Genomic DNA, 24719 nt, shown 5'->3' on the forward strand with positions numbered 1-24719 from the left:
GATCCTAGTTAGAAATGCTGATTTACAAGTTCATCTGCATTAGGTTACAAAGAGATGAGATCAGTGGTGTAAGAATAAAAATGTTTAATAATGATAACATTGATTTTATATATATAAATAAAAATCAGTTTTAGCATATATATATATATATATATATATATAAATAAATGTTAACAGTGTAGATTATATGGAAAGGCTGCAGTTTTTGAAAGAAACAAAATGGATAACTTCCCCAAGTTCATGTCTCCTGGCTGGGCAGAGCCCAAGGAACAAAGGAAGCATGGCTTTGGAACCCACCAAACTAGAAAAGGTGTTAATTGGAAAGCCATCAACCCAAGGAATGGTACCGGGCCTCCAGACAGACACATGTATGAGGAGAAGCCAATCAGGAATGGCCCTGGAACCAATACCCAATCCTGAGGCTCTGAGAAACAATGGCCTTAAGGGATATAAAAAGCCAAGCCAAAGATTGCTTAAGCACACGGCAAAAGCAGGACCTGCCTCTTCAGACCAAGAAGCAGGCCGTGTGCTTTGCCAGAGGGAAGAGAAGTATACCTTTTTATATCTTTTTTATTGTAACATCATTGTATCTGTTGTAACTAAGTAGATCCGTAGGATAGCTGAGGACTGCTGTTTCTCTGATAGATGTATATGTGTGTGTGTTTAATAAACTATTCCAAATTGTTCCAAAAAGAATCAGTCTTGCTGTCAATTTAATGCCAGAGATTTAGAAAACTTATAAAATTGGGGGCTCGTTTGGTATCTGGCGAGATAGCTTTTGATGATTCTTTTGAACAATTGGAAATCTCGGGAGTTGCGATTCTAACTTGTGTTGCGAAGTTTAAGCTATAAACTTTTAAACTGATCGGGAGAAGTTGCGTCTTAAGGAGCAGTTGTCTCGATAGTTGGAACTGTTTAAGTGGGGACCCACCAGTAGCTAAATTCGAAAGACACAGGATGAAGGGATGTACAGAAAGCCAGCAAAAGATAAAAGAGGTAGTCTATCAGAAGAAAGTATACGAAAAGGTATCCATAAAGGACATACAAGAGGCACAGGCGCCGTACTTCCCTAAGGGCCAACATGCATCCTTTGTGGAGCTCGTGGCATTTATCCAGGAGAAAATAAATCAAGGAGAGCTAAGGCCAAAATGGGCAAGTGGTCTCTTGGCATACAGCGCACATTACTGCCTCGGAGAGATGAGGAATTAGTGAGGCAGGATGCAAAAGAGATTCAAAATTTAAGGGAAGTGATACAAGATGTAAAAGACCAAAGGGCAAAAGAGATACAAGATTTAAAAGAATCGCAAATAAAAGAGGTTCAACTAAAATAAAGAGATTCAAAGTATAAAAGAACAAAAGGAAGAAGGCCTTCAACTTATTCGGCTGTTAAAGGAGGGAGAAATACAACATTTGAGACAAGAAACTAATTGATTAAACCACAGTATTAGGCAATTAGAAAGAGGGGCCGAACAGGCAGCTTCGTCGTTACAGCAACAAAGCCTTTCAAATTTAAATGCCACAGTAACACGGCAAGCCATAACAGAGACAACAGAAGGGGACAAGTGGAAAACAGATTGGGAAGAGGAAGGCAGTCAGTATAATCCTCAGGTGGGTGGTGAAGGGTGGGATACCTTGGAGACATGAGGGCCAACCATAGCAGTAGTAGCCACTTCTTTACAATGTAATGCGCATGATCACATCACCAGTAAGCATACCGACTCACAGCCCATATCTGGTGCTGACGCCATGGTGGGTAACCATGAGTTGGCGGCAATTAATAATGGGGATGACCCACTGGAAGTTAACCGGAGGTGGGCAAATTTCAGGAGGGATCACCCCGAGTTAGAAGAGAGAGATTTAACACGAGTCATGCTCTTGGCCTGTTCCACTTCCCTAAAAGATAATCAGCCAGGCGCAGTCCTCCAGCCTGGCGCAGCGGCTGATGCACTCATGACCGAGATCCTAAACCATTTAGGATCCAAAACTTAAACTCATTGGCTCTGCTTAATCAGACCAAGCACTGCCCAGAAGAGACCCCTGGAGCCATCAGTAATTGCCTGTACGATATTTATGAACATACCCAGAACCAGGCACCCAGAAATGCTGCAGTAGGAAAGAATCAGGAACAATTTAAATCGATGTTCCTGACCCAACTCCACTGTTTAGTTAAAACCATCCTGGGCATAGCCATGAGGCCTACCAATCAGTGGACAGATATAGAGACAAGCGCTCAAATAGCCTGGGAGATGATAAAAGACCAGTTAAAGGTGAAGTCACCACCCACTGCAAATAAACCAGCATCAACAGTGGAGGGATCTCGGTGTTACCCCTTTAAGGGACAGTGCTTTAATTGTAAGAAAGTAGGCCACCTAGCAAAAGACTGCAGCAGACCCAGACTGGCACCGAACCATGATGCAACGCATAGATATCTCCTGCGGGACGAATCCAAGCCTTCTGGGATGGATCAACGATTGGACTAATTGATAACCCACATGAAAGCCCAAATTGTCACGGGGGGGATGCAAAGTAATTTACCAGTGCACGCAATCGCCGATGCACACTCATTAGAGAGACCCCTTCAAGGTTCCACCCTATGACTGGGTCCGGCCCCAAAGATTGGTCAGAAGTGGGATTCCGACGTGATGGTAGCGGGAGACCAGTAGTCCTTGTTGTCTCACAAGGCGGCCGGCAGCAGATTATGCTTATTGACACGACTCAGCCATTACCATCATCCACACCCCATACCCTGAACACCACGCAGTGCCGGGATAGGGTTATATGACCCTTAAAAGGTTTGACGGTGATACAACCACCGCGTATACAGGGACAGCCGCTGAACTGCAGTTGGGAGACCTCACCTGTAAGGTCGCAGCGCTGATGCTGATGACCACCCTCGATGGAAGGGGAATTTTAGGGACTGATGTGTTGGATCAGTATGGCGTGGTGATAGATTACAATCGGGACTGTGTTTGGATGGGATTAAGAGATAACGTGAGAGTGATAGAAATTTCAAATGTTCACTCGGTTTTTGGTATTAAAAAGCCATCTGAGTATGATGCTCCAGGGAGCGAAAATGAAGCTGTGGCAAAACTGATTCAGAAATATCTAGCGGTGTTTGCCACATGCAAATATGACTGTGGAAAAATGGCAGGCGAGAAATCTATTGAGCAACCCCCCCACTCATTCACTAAACAGTACCCCATCCCAAGGAAGAGTCACCCTTACATCCGAGACACCATCAAATCCCTAGTCCGAGCAGGGTGTTCTTAGGACATGCACTTTCACGACCAATTCACCCACATGGCCGGTTCAAAAGCCTGATAGCAGCTGGCGACTGACTATTGATTACAGAAAGTTAAATTCTGTTACACCAGCCTGCTCACTGGTAGTAAGAGAAACTCCCACTAAATTATCTCAAATTCCTGCTAGTTCCAAGTACTTCTCGACTCTCGACATCGCCCATGGATTCTGGAGTATCCCTGTTAAAAGGGAAGACCAGTACAAATTCGGATTCGCATTTGAGGACCAGAGCTACACCTGGACATGCCTCAAGGGTTCCACAATGCCCCGACGATCTTCCACTAAAGAATGGCTGCAATTTTAAAAAGCTTTTCCCGTCCTACCTGCTTGCTGCAGTACATAGACGACCTGCTGCTGACAACCAATAGCATGGAGGAGCATTTGACTCTTTTGCACAAACTTTTGACATTGTTGGCTCAAGCGGGATTAAAGGTGAATCCCCGTAAGGCTGAATTAGTAAAAAAACGGGTCACCTTTCTAGGAGTGTCCATTTCTCCAGAGGGATCATCCCCCTACTCTCACAAGGTAGAGATAATACAGCGACTGCCATTTCCCACTTCCAAAACAGCCCTACGATCATTCTTGGTGGGGTACCAAAGGAATTTCATCCCAGGCTTTGCAGAGTGCGCCTGTATGATTTGATAAAGCTGCAGGATGATGACATACGCTCGGCATGGACCGATGCTCACACCCAGTCCGTGGCTAAATTAAAAACTGCAGTGATACAGGCTGCATTTCTGATCCCTCCCGATCCCACGCAGCCCTTTCAGTTAGAGGTCGGGGCCACAGAACAAAGCCTCACTGCAGTTCTGTGCCAAACTCGAGCGGATCGACTACAGCCAATCGTAGCGTCTCGAATCCTGCAGGGGGCAGAAAAAATGTATACCGCATGCGAGCACCACCCACTGGCCATCTTCTGGTCGCTACATGACTTTATCTTTATTACTGGGTTACAGGCTGCAATCCTGCACAGCGGACACACACCTCTGACACTACTGATAAAACCTGGAGATTCGCTAGTTTCCTCGCAGCACCTCAACAAATGGACATTGGAATTTATGGAAAGAGACATTGATACCATTTCCAAACCCACCACATTGTTGCCACAATTTCTGATCTATGAGGGGGACCAGCATGAATGTCCATTACCCCTGATTAGCTTTGAGACCCATCCTGTGCAGAAAGAGCCCATACAGGGTGCCCCAGATGTCTACATCGATGGGTCCTCATATCACATTGAGGGATCCGCCCACACTGGGTATACTGTGGGATTGCCAGAAGATGCAACAGACAGTCTTCACAATATGCAGAAATCACTGCACTTTTAACCGCTGTGAAGGAAAGCTCAGATAGACCCGTGAATATTTGATCAGAAATGCCTATGCTATAAACAGCATGATCTCCTTGCTCCTATACCACAACAACGACTATCGTATGATAGACAGTAAGGCCCTGGTCAATGGGCCCTGGTTACGCCTGCTCCAGTCATACCTTAAACAGCGATCCCAGCCCTGCTTCATAGAAAAGGTAGCAGCCCATAGAAAAGGGGTCCACATTGTGAAGGAAATTCCAGAGCAGACAGAGCAGCCAAGGATGCTGCGATTGATGGGGAGATAGAGGATATAGTTGTTGAGCCCTGCAATGCTGTTAGCAAGGTCTCCCCAACAGATCACCTAGATTTAAAATCCCTGGAGCAGCAATACTGGTCATATGCTGTTGTAAGCGCCTGACATGAGGAAGGCAGACCCCTTCCCAATACCATACTAGCCACTGCCCCTGACTCAGATGAGCAGTTGCTGATGTTCAAAAGAAAGCCAAACGCCTGCCCGGTGATGTGTGTTCCACCAGAGGTGGGTCAGGAACTGCTCTCCATCTTTCACTCCCACCCCACAGCAGGGCACTATTCGGCCCTGGTAACCTTCTATAAGGTAGCATCCACAGCTTGGTGGCCTTCCATGAGGGAAACGATCAACGAATCCGTGGCATGATGCCTACCGTGCCTGCAACACAATCCTCCCGCATGCACTAACCGAGCCTTGCTTCAAAGCGAACCCCCACCTCAAGGGCCATGGACTCACCTCCAGACAGACTTCATTGGGCCACTTCCACAGGCACAAGACAATTTTGAGTGGTGGTGGATCAATTCACTAAATAGATCAAAGCATTCCCCTGCCGCTCCAACACCGCAATCACAGCAGCCAAAACACTATTAAATCATGTGTTTTGTAGATGGGGTGTACCAGTAAAAGTGGATGGTGATCAAGGTTCACACTTTACTGGTAAAATTTTTACCCACCTGCAGGAAATGTTGGGGATAAAACACAAATTACATATTGCTCACCACCCCCAGTCATCCGGAGGGGTCGAAAGGGGGAACAGGACCCTCAAGTTAATGTTAAAAACATTGTGCGCGGACCATTCCACTCAATGGGCTAACATGCTGCCAATGTGCTTAATGGCAAGGAGGTCCACACCTCATAGAACAACAGGAGTCTCCCCATATCAGGCCATGACGAGGAGGCTCATGAGAACACCAGGCCAGCTAACACTAACAGGGATGAGTCCCCTGACAATGAGCCCAATACTGGCCATGACTTGCATCAATTTTTTAGGAGTAATTTGTTTTTTCTGGCGTAAGTTTAAAAAATGCCATTTTCCCCCCAAAATGTGCTCCAGAGGAAGTCAGTTAGGTACGATTTTTTTTTTAGGTTCGATTTTTTTCAAAAGGGGGCATTCCCAGACACTTATGCCAGTTTTGGCCATTTATGCCACTTTGACCAGCAAAAACTTACTCCAAATCTACCTAAGTCAGCGTATGTGGCCAGCTGTAAAAAAAACCTTGCGGACAGTGAAGAAAATGCAGTGCACATTCGGCAGACATTAGGGCAGGGATAGGGGAGGGAAGGGAACTGGAGAGGACTGAACAACCAAGCACCAAACATTGCAAGAAAAAGATCAAACAATTAAAATATTAATAAAAAATGAAATAAATCCTACCGGAGAAATGCGAGCTGCTGGCTGCGATGTCATGGGGGTGGGGCGGGGGTGGGGGGTGGGTGGGTAGCCAGAGAGAAACTCTTTCTCTCTACCCACCCCCCACCAAAACACTCCATCTCCCCACCCCCAAAAAAACTCTCCTCTTTCCCCCCGCGATACACTCAATCTCTCCCCCCCTCCCCCAACACACTCCTCCTCCCCGCCCCACCCCCCCACAAAACTCTCCTCCTTGCACCACCCCCCCCCCCCAATAAAAAGTCTCAAGCACAGCCACACAAGCACAGCCACTAAATAAAAATTAAAAGCAAAGTCCTACCTTCCCAGGGACTCAGTGGGCCGGCTGGTGCGGGTGTCCCTTCAGCCTGGGATAGTGGCTGCGTGCATCGGGTCCTGCTCACAGCCCACAGGACCCGTTGGGAGGGCAGGAGCATGCGTGCAGCCCTCACTGAGCACGCACGCAGGTACCGGCAATGCTTTCTGCGCTGGCCTGTTGCTCTGCCCCCCGCTTCAGTCTCCACGGCACGCTACGACTCTGGGGACTCCGAAGAGCAGCCAGGATGGGACCCCTTTTTTCTAGTGTTCTTTCCAGTGCGCAAAGCCAGCGCACTTCAGGCCAGTACACTGAAAAATTGGCTTGAGCAATGTTGGACCCAATGAAACCATGTAGTTCCAAGTGGCTGGAACAAGTGGTAGAGCACACCGATCAGATGAATCAATTTGTGGCCACGAAATTGGGGAAGTCAAAAAGACAACTTAAAAGGTATTTTGACAAGAAAGTACGTCCCTTTGAATATGAGGTGGGAGACTCCGTAATGATTCCAAAATATGGGAAAAAGAAGCTGCCTTTGAGCCCGGGTGGTGGGGACCACATACAATTATAGACCGATTGAACCCCGCGGTTTATTTGATTCAGTTACCGGGGAAAAAGGCGTTAAGTACAAGAAATGGTTTCATATTAATCAGTTTAAAAACTGCTAAAGAGTAAACACTACACTGATCTTGTTTCCCACCGACCATGATACGGATCCTTACGATTGTCGGGACGACACTGGCCACGACCGAAGCTGAGGGAAGATGGAGAAGCAAGAGCTGCAGCATGACTCACGAACATCATCAATGTGCTTTGAGAAGTGAAGGTGCACTGAAGATATACTATAGTTCATCATCATCATCATAGGCAGTCCCTTGAAGCGAGGATGACTTGCTTCCACGCCAAAAAGGGATGAGTTCACAGGTCTTTCAATGAAGAACTGAATACTCCAGATCCCGAACTACATCTTGAAGAGTGGAAGATGCCTGTGTGTGGATTTTTTTAATGTGTGGTGGCCGTTACACATCATCCATCACATGGGCTTGACAGAGCTCGGTCTTGGTCCGGTGGCAAGGATTACCCAAGACGACTGGAGACCAGCTGTGCTGCACGGACCGAGCGCGCACACATATCGCAGTGTGGCTGGCCTGTGCTGCCTCTGGGCCCTCGCCTCTCCTGGGCCCCTGTCACTTCCCTCTACAAACTCTTGCCGCTCCTTCACCCCTCCTGCTGTGCCCGCACTGCAATCAGCAACCTGGCTTTGCAGCCAAACTATAGTAAATCCCCTACGCAAGGCATACACCTTACGAGATGGGGACCGAGTCAGGCCATCCACTTTTCTCTCTCTTTCGAAGTTTAAAACCCATTACACAGCAGTCATCCGCCACACAGTAACATAAACAGCAGAGCTATCAGAATCCTCTCAATGTTTACGATATGTGAGCCTTGAAAGTTCATGTCTCCTCTGGCTGGGCAGAGCCCAAGGAACAAAGGAATCATGGCTTAGAAACTCACCAAACGAGAAAAGGTGTTAATTGGAAAGCCATTAACCTAATCAAGGAATGGCACCGGGCCTCCCGAGAAGCCAATCAGGATCGGCTCTGGAAACAATACCCAATCCTGAGGCTCTCTGAGAAACAGTGGCCTTAAGGGATATAAAAAAATCAAGCCAAAGACTGCTGGGTCTCTCTTTTCTTTTTCTGGATGCCCCAGGCTAAAGTGCTGCTACAGTCTTGCTGTTCCACCTATGCAGACTGGACTCAAATCTCAAAGTAGAAAAGAGAGCGGGTATTCTTTCCAAAGGGAAAATCTGGCAAATAAGCAACTTATATTTAAAAGGACCGACTGAGAAAAGGATACCTTAAGCATTCAGGCCAAATACTCCACTTCCTATATTCCAACAATTTGGAAATACACTTTTCGAATGAAATTCCTCTATACACTGGATGGTTGGCATCTTTGGTTCACTAAGTTGTTCCAGTTCCTTTCCACCCATGTGCCAAGCCGAAGTAATGTAATGCTATGCTGTGGTTCTTGGAAATGAAAAGATCACTAATTGGACAGCGAGGCCAACAACGGCAGATTCAAATGTTTTATTACAATGTAGACATTTTTTGGGGTAGAAAAAATTTAATCGGGGAGAGGAGAGAGATAAAAACAGTGTAGGTTCTTTTCATGGGGCGTGAATTTATAATGGGGAACAAAGAAATGGCAGACCAATTGAATAAATACTTTGGTTCTGTCTTCACGAAGGAAGATACAAACTAGGGGACCGAGGGTCTAGTGAAAAGGAGGAATTGAAGGAAATCCTTATTAGTCAGGAAATTGTATTAGGGAAATTGATGGGATTGAAGGCTGATAAATCTCCAGGGCCTGATAGTCTGCATCCCAGAGTACTTAAGGAAGTGGCCCTAGAAATAGTTGATGCACTGGTGGTCATCTTCTAACAGTCTATCGACTCTGGATCAGTTCCAATGAACTGGAGGGTAGCTAATGTAACACCACTTTTTAAAAAAGGAAGGAGAGAAAATGTGTAATTATAGACCGGTTAGCCCATCATCAGTAGTGGGGAAAATGTTGGAATCAATTATTAAAGATGAAATCGCAGCGCATTTGGAAAGCAGTGACAGGATCGGTCCAAGTCAGCATGGATTTATGAAAGCGAAATCATGCTCGACAAATCTTCTGGAATTTTTTGAGGATGTAACTAGTAGAGTGGACAAGGGAGAACCAGTGGATGTGGTGTATTTGGACTTTCAAAAAGCTTTTGACCAGGTCCCACACAAGAGATCAGTGTGCAAAATTAAAGCACATGGTATTGAGGGTAATGTATTGACGTGGATAGAGAACTGGTTGGCAGACAGGAAGCAGAGAGTAGGGATAAACGGGTCCTTCTTAGAATGGCAGGCAGTGACTAGTGGGGTGCTGCAGGGTTCAGTGCTGGGACCCCAGCTATTTACAATATATATCAATGATTTAGATGAAGGAATTAAGTGTAATATCTCCAAGTTTGCAGAAGACACTAAGCTGGGTGGTGATGTGAACTGTGAGGAGGATGTTAAGAGGCTGCAGGGTGACTTGGACAGGTTAGGTGAGTGGGCAAAAGCATGGTAGATGCAGTATAATGTGGATAAATGTGAGGTTATCCACTTTGGTGGCAAAAACATGAAGGCAGAATATTATCTGAATGGCGACAGATTAGGAAAAAGGGAGGTGCAACAAGACCTGGGTGTCATGGTACATCAGTCATTGAAAGTTGGCATGCAGGTACAGCAGGCGATGAAGGCGGCAAATGGCATGTTGACCTTCATAGCTAGGGAATTTGAGTATAGGAGCAGGGAGGTCATACTGCAGTTGTACAGGGCCTTGGTGAGGCCTCACCTGGAATATTGTGTTCAGTTTTGATCTCCTAATCTGAGGAAGGACATTCTTGCTATTGAGGGAGTGCAGCGAAGGTTCACCAGATTGATTCCAGGGATGGCGCGACTGACATATGAGGAGAGACTGAATCGACTGGGTTTTGTATTCACTGGAGTTTAGAAGAATGAGAGGGGATCTCATAGAAACATATAAAATTCTGACGGGACAAAACAGGTAAAATGCAGGAAGAATGTTCCCGATGTTGGGGAAGTCCAGAACCAGGGGTCACAGTCTAAGGATAAGGGGTAAGCCAATTAGGACCGAGATGAGGAGAAACTTCTTCACTCAGAGAGTTGTTAACCTCTGGAATTCTCTGCTGCAGAGAGTTGTTGATGCCAGTTCGTTAGATATATTCAAGAGGGAGTTAGATATGGCCCTGATGGCTAAAGGGATCAAGCAGTATGGACAGAAAGCAGGAAAGGGGTACTGAGGTGAATGATCAGCCATGATCTTATTGAATGGTGATGCAGGCTCGAAGGGCCGAATGGCTTACTCCTGCACCTATTTTCTATGTTCCTATAATCTCAATCGATTTCCTTTTAATCACTAGTCTATATCAAAACATTGTAGGGTCCTCTTCCCAGTTTCGGGCTAAGGTAGAGCAATCTTTATTTTGCATTAAGCCCGTATCTGAAATGCTTGATGCTAACAGTAATAATGTGGTTTATTCCCCAGTTCTAACATCACTCACTTTAATGAGCCCAAAAATAATCGATTTTGGAAGAAAGACAGAGTGGAGACTTCTGTCTAATGTAGAGATACTGGCTGGTAAGATATTGGAAGAAAGCCCTGCTACTATCCGCTTATAATCATCCTCAGTCTAAGACTGATGGCTAATATAGCAGCTTATTCTTGACCTGGAACGTATCACAGAAATTCATCTACTTAATGTCCTCTGTGAGATATCCTCATTATCCTTGCTTCCAAATGCGTCGAAAGGGATTTGGTGCATTGCAATGAAATTGCATCAGGTATATATTTATTTGGAGTCAACTACACTATGCTATTGGAATATTTACATCCCATTTACACGATGCCTCTGTCATGGCAAAAATAGTGATGTTCTCAGAAATTTGCTTTTTTGCACATTAGTTAACTTCAGTGAATTCTGAAATTTAAAATGACACACACAACTCAGATGTTAGATTAAGAAAAGACTGATTCAGAAGTGCTGAACTATAATCTGATGCAACTGTAATCCTTTATAGCACAATGGCCCGAAATTTTCTCTCAGCAGTGAAGGAACGGCTTTCGGCGTTCACCTTGCATACACTTGCCCACAGTCTTTTGCGGGCTTGTCAGTGGAAATTTCTACCAATACGCTGTCTGTTTTAATGCGGCACCCTCTACAGGGGATCTGTGACGTCTGCACAGGGCAAGGCAACAGCGAGGCTCTTCAACCAATCAGATTTAAGAATCCTCGCTGAGACACGCAGGCTATAATTTTGCCGGTGCTCACAGGACGGGTTGGGTGGCAGGTCAGCTGTTAAATTTAAAATGATTTTCCCGCTGTCAACCCACCGCCACGCTACTTTTGAAACATAGAAAATAGGAGCAGTAGTAAGCCATTCGGTCCTTCGAGTCTGCACCGCCATTCAATATGATCATGGCTGATCCTCTCAACACCATATTCCCGCTTTTCCCCCATACCCCTTGATGCCTTTTGTTTCCAGAAATCTATCTATCTCCCTCTTAAATATATTGTGACTTGGCCTCCACAGCCTTCTGTGGTAGAGAATTCCACAGGTTCACCACCCTCTGAGTGAAAAAATTTCTCCTCATCTCGGTCCTAAATTTTTCTATCCCGTATCCTGAGACTGTGACCCCTTGTTCTAGACTTCCCAGCCAGGGGAAACATCCTCCCCACATCCAGTCTATCCAACCCAGTCAGAATTTTATATGTTTCAATGAGATCCCCTCTCATTCTTCTAAACTCTAGTGAATACAGGCCTAGTCGACCCAATCTCTCCTCATATGACAGTCCTGCCATCCCAGAAATCAGTCTGGTGAACCTTCGCTGCACTCCCTCTATGGCAAGTATATCCTTTCTTAGGTAAGGAGACCAAAACTGCACACAATACTCCAGGTGCGGTCTCACCAAGGCCCTGTATAACTTTCCCAGATGTCGGGTCTGTCAACGCTGAACAGACCTGACATGCAGTGGCAGGGGTGGAACTTTAGATCATTATGACCTTCTTAAGAGCCTATTATAAAGAATTTTGAGCTGAACTTGCCATTTCACCAGGTTATCCACAAGGTTCAAATTGCCCGGGGTCACATCAGGTAAGGACGTCGGGAATTGTTCAGCTGTTCACTTTCCAAGATCAAAACCTCTTGCTTACTGCATTTGGAAGGCGCATTGATCTTTATAAAGGTTGCAAGTATTTTGAGCAAACTTTCCATCCAGTGTAATCTCATTTGAACAACCTCTTTCACATTGACAGATTGCTTCTGTCATCTCAAGTTCACCTGCATCTACTTTATTTGTATCGGTGCCCTTGAAACTATCTCACCTTGGTCCTCAGAATCCCACCACGATCAGGCCCAAGCCCAACAGCACCAACAACACCAATCTTCTCCACAAATTACCTGATGCTGCACAGAACACAGGGCATTAGCACCTGATCACATTGCTGCCTGGGAGGCCAGGGATTGCCTCACCATGGCCAGATTTACTTCACTTGACGCTGTACACCTCAGCTGCCACATAATGCTCCAGATTGACACCACCCCACACCTGCACCATAAAGCCTCCCTATAATGTCCAAGCCATTCCTTTGAGACTCATCACCATTGCGGGGCGTACCGTTATGTCTCACCATTCACTGCAATTCATGAAGCCACTTCCAAAGGTGCACACAAATCTGTCCAACAAAGCAAAGTGTTGAAAATAAAGGTTTCATTGTTTGACAGCACATTAACATAAACTTTCCATGAACATTGGCTAAAATACCCAAGTGTGTTGTTAGTAGGTATAATTGGACTAGGATGTGAGCGAGTGTGAGGGGTGGCTAGTGAGATGGGGATGTGATAATGTAAAGAGAGAGAGAGGGATGGGTGGAGGTAAGTTGGTGTGAATAAGGATGTGCAGGAGTAGGGTAGGAAAAGCTGAGTGATGGGGATGTGATGAGTGGCACAGCAGGATGAGGTTGAGCATGGCTCTGCAATAATGTTTCACAATCTACTGAGCTCATTGAAAGGTTTGCACCACTGCAGCCTGGTCCCCTTGATGACACCCCTGCTTATGTCTTCCTGTGCAATGTGCAACTAGGCTGCTTTGATCTCCTGGAGAGGTCTCTTCTGCCCATTGGAAGGGAAGAGAACCTCCCTACATATTGTAACTCCCTCCATAAGCATATGGAGGAAGTCATGGGAGAGTCTGGGTGCAGCCATGCCCCCTTGTGCAGTGCTTGTCAGTGTTTGCAGCACCTCAAGGAAACTGGCTGATGACATCATAATTCTAAAAGGACAAAGGGTGTTCAAAAAACAAGCCTGAAGGCTTTGTGTCTTAATGCAAGGAGTATCCGTAATAAAGTGGGTGAATTAACTGTACAAATAGATGTTAACAGATATGATGTGATTGGGATTACAGAGACATGGCTCCAGGATGATCAGGGCTGGGAACTCAACATCCAAGGGTATTCAACATTCAGGAAGGATAGAATAAAAGGAAAAGGTGGTGGGGTAGCATTGCTGGTGAAAGAGGAGATTAATGCAATAGTTAGGAAGGACATTAGCTTGGATGATGTGGAATCTTTATGGTAGAGCTGCAGAACACCAAAGGGCAAAAAACGTTAGTGGGAGTTGTGTACAGACCTCCAAACAGTAGTAGTGATGTTGGGGAGGGCATCAGACAGGAAATTAGGGGTGCATGCAATAAAGGTGCAGCAGTTATCATGGGTGACTTTAATATGCATATAGCTTGGGCTAACCAAACTGGAAGCAATACGTTGGAGGAGGATTTCCTGGAGTGCATAAGGGATGGTTTTCTAGACCAATATGTCGAGGAACCAACTAGGGGAGAGGCCATCTTAGACTGGGTGTTGTGTAATGAGAGAGGATTAATTAGCAATCTCGTTGTGCAAGGTCCCTTGGGGAAGAGTAACCATAATATAGTGGAATTCTACATTAGGATGGAGAATGAAAGAGTTAATTCAGAGACCATGGTCCAGAACTTAAAGAAGGGTAACTTTGATGGTATGAGGCGTGAATTGGCTAGGCTAGATTGGCGAATGATACTTAAGGGGTTGATAGTGGATGGGCAATGGCAGACATTTAGAGACCGCATGGATGAACTACAACAATTGTACATCCCTGTCTGGTGTAAAAATAAAAAAGGGAAGGTGGCTCAACTGTGGTTATCAAGGGAAATCAGGGATAGTATTAAAGCCAAGGAAGTGGCATACAAATTGGCCAAAAATAGCAGTGAACCCGGGTACTGGGAGAAATTTAGAACTCAGCAGAGGAGGACAAAGGGTTTAATTAGGGCAGGGAAAATAGAGTACGAGAGGAAGCTTGCAGGGAATATTAAGACGGACTGCAAAAGCTTCTACAGATATGTAAAGAGAAAAAGGTTAGTAAAGACAAACGTAGGTCCTCTGCAGTCAGAATCAGGGGAAGTCATAACGGGGAACAAAGAAATGGCAGACCAATTGAACAAGTACTTTGGTTCGGTATTCACTAAGGAGGACACAAACAACCTTCCGGATATAAAAGGGGTCAGAGGGTCTAGTAAGGAGGAGGAATTGAGGGAAATCCTTATTAGTCGGGAAACTGTGTTGGGGAAATTGATGGGATTGAAGGCCGATAAATCCCCAGGGCCTGATGGACTGCATCCGAGAGTACTTAAGGAGGTGGCCTTGGAAATAGCGGATGCATTGACAGTCATTTTCCAACATTCCATTGACTCTGGATCAGTTCCTATGGAGTGGAGGTTAGCCAATGTAACTCCACTTTTTAAAAAAGGAGGGAGAGAGAAAACAGGGAATTATAGACCGGTCAGCCTGACATACCGGTAGTGGGTAAAATGATGGAATCAATTATTAAGGATGTCATAGCAGCGCATTTGGAAAGAGGTGACATGATAGGTCCAAGTCAGCATGGATTTGTGAAAGGGAAATCATGCTTGAAAAATCTTCTGGAATTTTTTGAGGATGTTTCCAGTAGAGTGGACAAGGGAGAACCAGTTGATGTGATGTATTTGGACTTTCAGAAGGCTTTCGACAAGGTCCCACACAAGAGATTAATGTGCAAAGTGAAAGCACATGGGATTGGGGGTAGTATGCTGACGTGGATTGAGAACTGGTTGGCAGACAGGAAGCAAAGAGTAGGAGTAAATGGGTACTTTTCAGAATGGCAGGCAGTGACTAGTGGGGTACCGCAAGGTTCTGTGCAGGGGCCCCAGCTGTTTACATTGTACATTAATGATTTAGACAAGGGGATTAAATGTAGTATCTCCAAATTTGCGGATGACACTAAGTTGGGTGGCAGTGTGAGCTGTGAGGAGGATGCTATGAGGCTGCAGAGTGACTTGGATAGGTTAGGTGAGTGGACAAATGCATGGCAGATGAAGTATAATGTGGATAAATGTGAGGTTATCCACTTTGGTGGTAAAAACAGAGAGACAGACTATTATCTGAATGGTGACAGATTAGGAAAAGGGAAGGTGCAATGAGACCTGGGTGTCATGGTACATCAGTCATTGAAGGTTGGCTTGCAGGTACAGCAGGCGGTTAAGAAAGCAAATGGCATGTTGGCCTTCATAGCGAGGGGATTTGAGTACAGGGGCAGGGAGGTGTTACTGCAGTTGTACAGGGCCTTGGTGAGGCCACACCTGGAGTAGTGTGTACAATTTTGCTCTCCTAACTTGAGGAAGGACATTCTTGCTATTGAGGGAGTGCAGCGAAGATTCACCAGACTGATTACCGGGATGGCGGGACTGACATATCAAGAAAGACTGGATCAACTGGGCTTGTATTCACTGGAGTTCAGAAGAATGAGAGGGGATCTCATAGAAACGTTTAAAATTCTGATGGGTTTAGACAGGTTAGATGCAGGAAGAATGTTCCCAATGTTGGGGACGTCCAGAACCAGGGGTCACAGTCTAAGGACAAGGGGTAAGCCATTTAGGACCGAGCTGAGGAGAAACTTCTTCACCCAGAGAGTGACGAACCTGTGGAATTCTCTACCACAGGAAGTTGTTGAGGCCAATTCACTAAATATATTCAAAAAGGAGTTAGATGTAGCCCTTACTACTAGGGGGATCAAGGGGTATGGCGAGAAAGCAGGAATGGGGTACTGAAGTTATATGTTCAGCCATGAACTCATTGAATGGCGGTGCAGGCTAGAAGGGCCGTATGACCTACTCCTGCACCGATTTTCTATGTTCCTATGTTTCTATGACGCATCATCAAATTACATCATCAGACCCACTTCCTTCAATTGGTGCGGGAATCGCGCTGGGCGAGCTTAACAAACCCAATCAACGGAAAATCATTTCTACAGAGTGGGCTGGAGCCAGCAGCAGGTTTGCGATCCGCCACCTACCCCGGCCGCACCGAACCCACCGAGGCAGGTGAAATCGCGGCCGCAGAGTCTAAACTAGGAAGTATAAATTAGATTTAAATCATGTACAGAGAGCAAAATAAATATTGGGAATGACATATGGGATTAAAAAAAGATAAATGAGATAGACAGAAAAAAAAATGTATTTTAATTTTAATTTAAAAAAAAATCTCCAACATTTATTAACTTCTGAAGGAACTTGTAAAACAATTTTCAGGGCCAGAGAAGTTGTTTGACAGTAAAAGTAATTCTCATTTATCACACGATTAAAAATTCACTTACTCCCGAGTGCACCAGCCCTAACTTTTTGTGGCATTTTTAGTGCTCACCTAATGGGCAAGTACCCAAGTTTATGCCATTACAGTGATTTCAGTACCAAGTATCAGTGAGAACTGCAACAGTCCTGTGGAGGAACACGGTATCTCTGGCAGCAACGTCTGGATTTCCACGCTGAACTCCACATGTGTATTCCAGAAGTTGCTGTCAGATTTCCTCCCTTATAAGGGGGTATGATTAAGAAATTTGCAGATGACCCTAAAATAGGCTATGTGGTTGATAATGAAGAAGAAAGCTGTGGACTGCAGTAAGATATCTATGTACTTGTCAGGTGGGTAGAACAGTGGCAAATGGAAATCAATCCGAATAAGTGTGAGGTAATGCTTTTGGGGAGGTCTAACAAGGCAAGGGAATACACATTAAATGGTACGACTCAGAAAAGTGTCGAGGAACAACGAGACCTTGGAGTGCAGGTGCACAGATCCCTGAAGGTAGCAGGCCAGGTAGATAAGATGGTCAAGAATTCATATGGAATAAACTTGCCTTTATTAGTCGAGGCATGGATACAAGAGCAAGGAGGTTATGCTTGAACTGTATAAAATACTGGATAGGCTGCAGCTGGAGTACTGTGTGCAGTTCTGGTCACCACATTACGGGAAAGATGTGATTACAGTGGAAAGGGTGCAGAGGAGATTTACAAGAATGTTACCTAGACTGGAGAATTTTGGCTATGAGGAAAGATTGGAGATGCTGGGTCTGTTTTCTTTGGAACAGAAGAGGCTGAGGGGAGACCTTATTGAGGTGTATAAAATTATGAGGGGCCTGGATAGAGTGGATAGAAAGGACCTGTTTCCCTTGGCAGAGGGGTCAACAACCGGGGGGGGGGGGGGAGGGTCTTAGATTTAAAGTAATTGGGGAAAGGTTTAGAGGCGATATGAGGGGAGATGTCTTCACCCAGAGGGTGGTGGGAGTCTGGAACTCACTGCCTGAAAGCGTGGTAGAGGCAGAAACCCTCACCACATTGAAAAAATAATTGGATGTGCACTTAAAGTGCCGTAACCTACAGGGCTACGGACCAAGAGCTGGAAAGTGGGATTAGGCTGGATAGCTCTTTGTCGGCCAGCGTGGATGTGATGGGTCGAAATGGCCTCCTTCCGTGCTGTAAATTTCTATGATTCTATGATAACGGTGAGCGCAGTTACCTCAAGTTACTCTCATAGCAAAATCCGGGCCAATAGCTACTGTATTACCATCATCCATCAATTGCACTATATCTTCAAAAAATTTACGAAGTTTATTTATTAATCATAATCTGTCTTTCATAACCCCGTATTGATTTGGAATAATATTGTCTTTATTTCATTGCGTACCTTTGTATTTCACTCTATAACAGACTCCAATATTTTTCCTTCTATAAATGTCAAAATAACAGTTCTGTAATTGCCAGGATTTTGTTTCTGACCTTTTCTTTAAATATATATGGGAATATCTGCAGTCATTTTCCAGTCTTCTGGCACCATTCCTGCCTAGAATAGGTTGCTACAATGTCTGTCACAATTTCTTTAATGGCCCAGAAATCCCAGTCGGCTGCTTCCTGCGGGCGATCAGGTAAAAAATTTAAAGATGCGCACTTACCTTATCCTGCTGCGCCCACGCGAGTTCTCGGTCCTGAGGCCTCCACTGACTGTAGGTCGCAGCACATGCATGTCAGGACGTGCGCAGGGCTGGAGCTGCAGTCACATGGCTCTGGGCAGCCAATCCAGGTAAAGTATATTCTCATTCATAGTAATGGGAATTCTGTAAGTTGGCGTTCCCATTATTATGAATGAGAACCTCCCACTCCCCCCGCCCCCCCAGCACATAAAACTCTTATAGAAATCAGAAAAAATACACCATATTTTTATTCATTTAGTTATTTATGTATTATTACAACAACAAAAAATTCCGATTTTTAAAGTTTTAAAAATTATGGTTTAAAATAAACTTACTGTAGTGGGGAGGAGTTTTAACAATAAAATGTGTTTTTAAATGTTATTTTATAATGTTTTGTGAACTTTAAATCTCTTACGCCTGTAAAAGTAGGCTATGTGCGTGCTTTTATTAGGCACATGTTTTCAGGACCTCCGCTGGGCAAGATATGGGTAAATACCGCAATCTTGCCTATGCGAATGTCCTCACTCCCGAGATACAGAAGATATGTCAAGCTCCAGCTTGACATATAGGGAAAGACGGTTTTCAGCGCATGTACATTGTCCACTGAAAACTGGCTTTTGCGATGCCTTCCCGGGTCCATACACACTCAGTACAGACCCGGGGAGGCCAGGATTTCTGGGCCAATAGCTCTTGGATACGCTCCATTTAGTCCTTTTACTTTGTGAATATTCAAGTACCTGTATTCCAGTTTGCAAATGACGATTTCATAGCTGACTTCGATTTTCTTTGTGAACTAAAATTAATTTGTCAAAAAGGACAAACACCATCCCTTTTTATGCAGAAAGCTGTTCTAGAAAAAAAATACAGTGAAACGTTTGGTTACGTCTCTTTCCATTCACGCTGACTGAACTCCCTGATCTTTGACTGACCCCAGAATATTCCTTTCAATTTCCTTTGCAATTTTCTCTTTTCCTTCCATATTACTTCATAGCACATTTTAATTTAAAAATGCTGTGTAGAGACTATATTGTGTAAGTCAGGGAGAACTCTGCTAAATAAATTGTTAAAGTAATTTGCCTCAGTATGCCCCAAACCTCGTTACAGCCAATGAAGTACTTTTGAAGTGTCGGCACTGTTGTAATGTAGGAAACACCGCATCCAATTGCGCACAGCAAGCTCCCACAAACAGCACTGTGACAATGACCAGGTAATCTGTTTTAGTGGTGTTGGTTGAAGGATAGATATTGGCCAGGTCACCAGGGATAACTCCCCTGCTCTTGTTTGAAATAATGTCGTGGGATCTTTATGTCCACCTGAGAGCAGACGGGGCCTCGGTTTAATGCCTCTTCCAAAAGACGGCACCTCCAAAAATGCAGCATTCCCTCAGCAATGCACTGGAGTGTTAGCCTAGATTTTTATTTTCAAGTCCTTGGAGTGGAACTTGAACCCACAACCTTCTGACTCAGAGGCGAGAGTGCAACCCACTGAGCCCCGGAATGAGGGAATGATTGAGGAAGGAGGAAAGGAAGAGGAAGAACGAGTGAAAGTAGTCTTACAAGATTTAAAAGTTCAGAATTTTCTTTGAGGATACATGTTTGACACTTGTAATATAGAAACATAGAAAATAGGTGCAGGAGTAGGCCATTTGGCCCTTGAACATAGAGTTGCATAGAATATTTGACTAAATTAGCACTAAAATAGGTCTGCTTCTGATGAATCTAATTGGGCTCAAACGCCTGTAACAGAAAGGATGCTTCATTTAAAATAGCAATCAGCTGCACATCCTGCAGCATAGCTTCCACAAATGTTCTTGGTGCTAATTTGAATCGTACAATGACAAGATTATTAAAAGAGAGAATAAAATAGTTTCAGTCCCCCAAAAAAGCGAACAGAATTTATAACGCGGTAAATTCATTACTATGGAAATTAAACATATTCAGCATCAGTTAAATCTACATTAGGCCTTACAGGGGGACACAGTAAAAAATGCAACATCCATCCAAGCCAGCACTCATTGTCTGTGTTACTGATTACAGTTCATTTCCAGGCTGGTTTATATGAGGAACTTCTGGAATTAATTTTTATAGGGCTACCTACATACAAACACTGCCACCATCCCCTCAACAGCTCCCCTCCACCCACCCCCAGTGCCCCCCTCCACCCCAGTCCACAATTGATACCATAGAGGAACTGATACAGAAATAAATAGATGTACAAAAACAAATCTTTATACTAATAAAATGCATTTATTCCTGACTGGGCTGAACGTATTTCGGATTACTTTAGCCATTTATTTTGAAACAGCATGCTTCCCAATTTATGCTGCAAACCTAATGCTAGCTACAACTACCTGATTGAAAAGAAAAATTGAAATAATCAGAAATAAAGTCTATCCACAGAATAAGCGCAGAATGTAAAACCGAAGAAAAAGAAAACTGAGACACCAAAGCATGAAAGGAAAAGATCTTTGATGAAGCAGGTGGGGCCAAAAACACTTACCTGAGGAAATCCTGCAGTGATGCCCTTGGTCTGTGATAATGGACCTCCAATAATGACAACCATCTTCCTTTGTGTTAGGTATGACTCCAGCCACTGAAGGCTTTTCCTTTTTGACCTCCATTGTCTCCAGTTTTGCCATTCCTCACTGCCATTCTCAGTCAAATACTACTTTGATGTCAATAGCAGCTATTTAACTTTCCTCCAGCATTCAGCTCTTGCATCCATGTTTTGACCAAGGCGATGATGTGATCTGGAGCTAACTGGCTCTGGTGGAACTTAAACTCAGTGCCAGTGAGCAGGGTTTTTGTTTAGCTTAATGGCATTATTGATGATCTCTTTACTAATAATTGGTAGGAGGCTGACCAGGTGGTAATTGGCCAAGTTAGATTTATCCTAGTTTTTTTTGTGGATAGGAGGTAACTGGGCAATTTTTCACATTGTAGGGAAGATGCCAGTGTCATAGCTGTACTGGAACAACTGGGCTAGGGCAGGCTGAGTAGTGTCATTCACTTGGCACTTTTGGGTGAAGACATTTGCAAACATTTTAGACTTGCCATTCACGCGCTAGGCTTGACCATGGATGAGGACGGAAATGTTCATGTTAAAGTTAGTTGTTTTGTTGTTTACTAGCATTCTTGACAGGATGTAGTTGGGCTACAGAGCTTTGCTCGAATCCGTTAGTTGTGGAACTGCTTAGCTTTATCTATAGCCTGTTGCTTTTGGCGTTTGCCAAGCAGTTAGTCTAGTTTAGTAAATTCATTAGATCCATACTCATTCTAAGGTATGTATGGCGCTGCTCTTGGTACACCCTTTACATTTAACCAAAGGTTGGTCTCCTGTGATAGAAACATAGAAAATAGGTGCAGGAGTAGGCCATTCGGCCCTTCGAGCCTGCACCGCCATTCAATAAGATCATAGATCATTCCCTCAGTACCCCTTAGTGATCAAGGAATGATTGATATCTCAGGCCATGAGATTACAGATTGTGATAATATACAGTTCTGTTGCTACTGATGGCCCACAGCCCATATGAGTGCCTAAATTTTTTGCGGCTAGATTTTCTTAACAGTGAACTTTGTATAGATAGTTTACAACTAGGTGGGTTTGAGGGAGAATTAAGAGTCAAACACATAGGGCCCAAGTTTCCACATGATTCGCGCCTGATTTTTAGGAGCAACTGGTGGAGAACGGACTATTTTGAAATCGCAATTCTCCACATTTTTTTTTCTGCAGTTCTAGTCAGGTAGAACAGTTCTAGTTTAGAACAGAATTTTTTCTTCAAAAGGGGGCGTGTCCGGCCACTGACGCCTGATTTGAAAGTTTCCACAGTGAAAATGTACTCCAAACTAAAGTAGAATGGAGCCAGTGAAGATTTTTGTAGAACTGAAAAAACCTGTTCTACACATTAAAAAAACAGGCGCAGGTTACAAATTAGGCATCCAGAACGAGGGGGGAGGGGGGAAGGGAACTCATTAAATTCGACAATAAATCCTTATTTATACTTCTACAAATATTACACAAATAAATCCAACCTGAATAAACATTTATAAGCCAAGAAAAGATTAAATAAACCATCTTCCTACCTGTGTGAAAGTGCTTCAGCCAGGGAGAATTCTGCAGCCGTTCGTGCCGCTGAGCGGGAGGGGGAGAGAGAGAGAGGGAGGGAGAGAGAGAGAGGGGGGGGGAGGGAGAGAGAGAGAGGGGGAGGGAGGGTGAGAGAGAGGGAGGGAGAGAGAGGGGGGGAGGGAGGGACAGAGAGAGAGAGAGGGGAGGGAGGGAGAGAGGTGGGGAGGGAGGGAGAGAGAGGGAGGGAGGGAGAGGGGGGGAGGGAGAGAGAGAGAGAGAGAGAGGGAGGGAGGGAAAGAGAGAGAGGGGAGGGAGGGAAAGAGAGAGAGGGGAGGGAGGGAGAGAGAGGGAGGGAGGGAGAGAGAGGGGGGGAAGGGAGGGAGAGAGAGAGAGAGGGAGGGAGGGAAAGAGAGAGAGGGGAGGGAAAGAGAGAGAGAGGGGAGGGAGGGAGGGAGAGAGAGAGAGAGAGAGAGCGGGGGGGGGAAGAGAGAGGGGGGGAGAGAGAGAGAGAGAGAGAGCGGGGGGGAGAGAGAGAGCAGTGGGGGGGGAGAGAGAGAGAGGGGAGGGGAGAGAGAGTGGGGGGGTGGGGTGGGGAAGGGAGAGGTCAGGTCGGATCGGATCCAGTCCGGGAGTCGGGAGTCGGGTCCAGTGGGGGGGGGGGGGGGACGGGTCGGGGAACAGGAGCGCGGGTCGGGTCGGGTCAGTCGGGGGGGGGGGGCAGCGGGTGTCGGGTCGGGGCGGGGGGGCAGCGGGTGTCGGGTCGGGTCTGGTCGGCGGGGGGGGGGGGGAACGGGTCTCGGGTCGGGGCGGGGGGGCAGCGGGTGTCGGGTCGGGTCGGGGCGGGAGCAGGGGTCGGGTCTGGTCGGCGGGGGGGGGGAGCGGGTGTCTGGTCAGCGGGGAGCGGGGGGAGCGGGTGTCTGGTCGGCTGGGGGGGGGGGGAGCGGGTGTCGGGTCGGGTCTGGTCGGCGGTGGGGGGGGGGGGAGCGGGTGTCGGGTCGGGTCTGGTCGGCGGGGAGGGGGGGGGAGCGGGTGTCTGGTCGGCTGGGGGGGGGGGGAGCGGGTGTCGGGTCGGGTCTGATCGGCGGTGGGGGGGGGGAGCGGGTGTCGGGTCTGGTCGGCGGTGGGGGGGGGGGAGCGGGTGTCGGGTCGGGTCTGGTCGGCGGTGGGGGGGGGGAGCGGGTGTCGGGTCTGGTCGGCGGTGGGGGGGGGGGTGGGGGGGAGCGGGTGTCGGGTCTGGTCGGCGGGGTGGGGGGGGGTGGGGGGGAGCGGGTGTCGGGTCTGGTCGGCGGGGTGGGGGGGGGTGGGGGGGAGCGGGTGTCGGGTCTGGTCGGGAGGAAGCAGGAACTGGCCGTGGGAGGAGCCTTATTCACGCAGCCCCAGTGAGGCCATTCAGCCAGGGCTAGGGGCTGCGTGCTTCGGGCCCCTCCCACACAGTTCGGCGCCTGGAACTACTGCACTTACGTGCCGACTGTAGCGCGCATGTGCAGAGGTCCCGGCACTGCTTTCAGCGCCGGAACCTGGCTCCGCCCCCCCACAGCTCGTGCTGGCTGCGCCGAGGGCCAGAGGACCTGCAAGTAGGTGGAGAATACCGAGGATTTTTTTAGGCGCCGTTTTAGGCGCGAAAAACGGGCGCCCAGCTCGGAGGGGCGCCCGTTTTTTTTCTTGTGGAAACTTGGGCCCATAGTGTGGGACTGGAATCACATGGACATCAGACTGAGTAAGGTGGCAAGCTCTCTTCCCTGTCGGACTTTAGTGAACCAGTTGGGCTTTTATGACAAGCATGAAACAATCTGTTTATTTTTCTTGCCCACAAATGACCAGATTTATTGCATTGAATTCCTACTTGGTATCCACTTCCCCTGTTCTTAGGTTGCTTTACTACATTAAATGCTTCAATTTTTCTTTTCAATCAGTGCAAGTTGTACTTTTAAAAGCACTGTACTTGCAAACATGGATATGATAGATCCTCACTGTATTATTCAAGCAATATCTTTTGCACAATGCATCATCTCACACTGTTGTTACTGGTGCCTGCCAACATGACCTGCAGCCGTATTTCCCAGCAGTCCAGTTGCAGACTTCTTATGATTCTCTCCAGGAAGCCGCAAGCTTCCAGTATAAACAGTCTTTGATA

This window comes from Pristiophorus japonicus, chromosome 4 (genome assembly GCF_044704955.1).
Source record: "Pristiophorus japonicus isolate sPriJap1 chromosome 4, sPriJap1.hap1, whole genome shotgun sequence".
In the NCBI taxonomy this organism is placed as follows: domain Eukaryota; kingdom Metazoa; phylum Chordata; class Chondrichthyes; family Pristiophoridae; genus Pristiophorus; species Pristiophorus japonicus.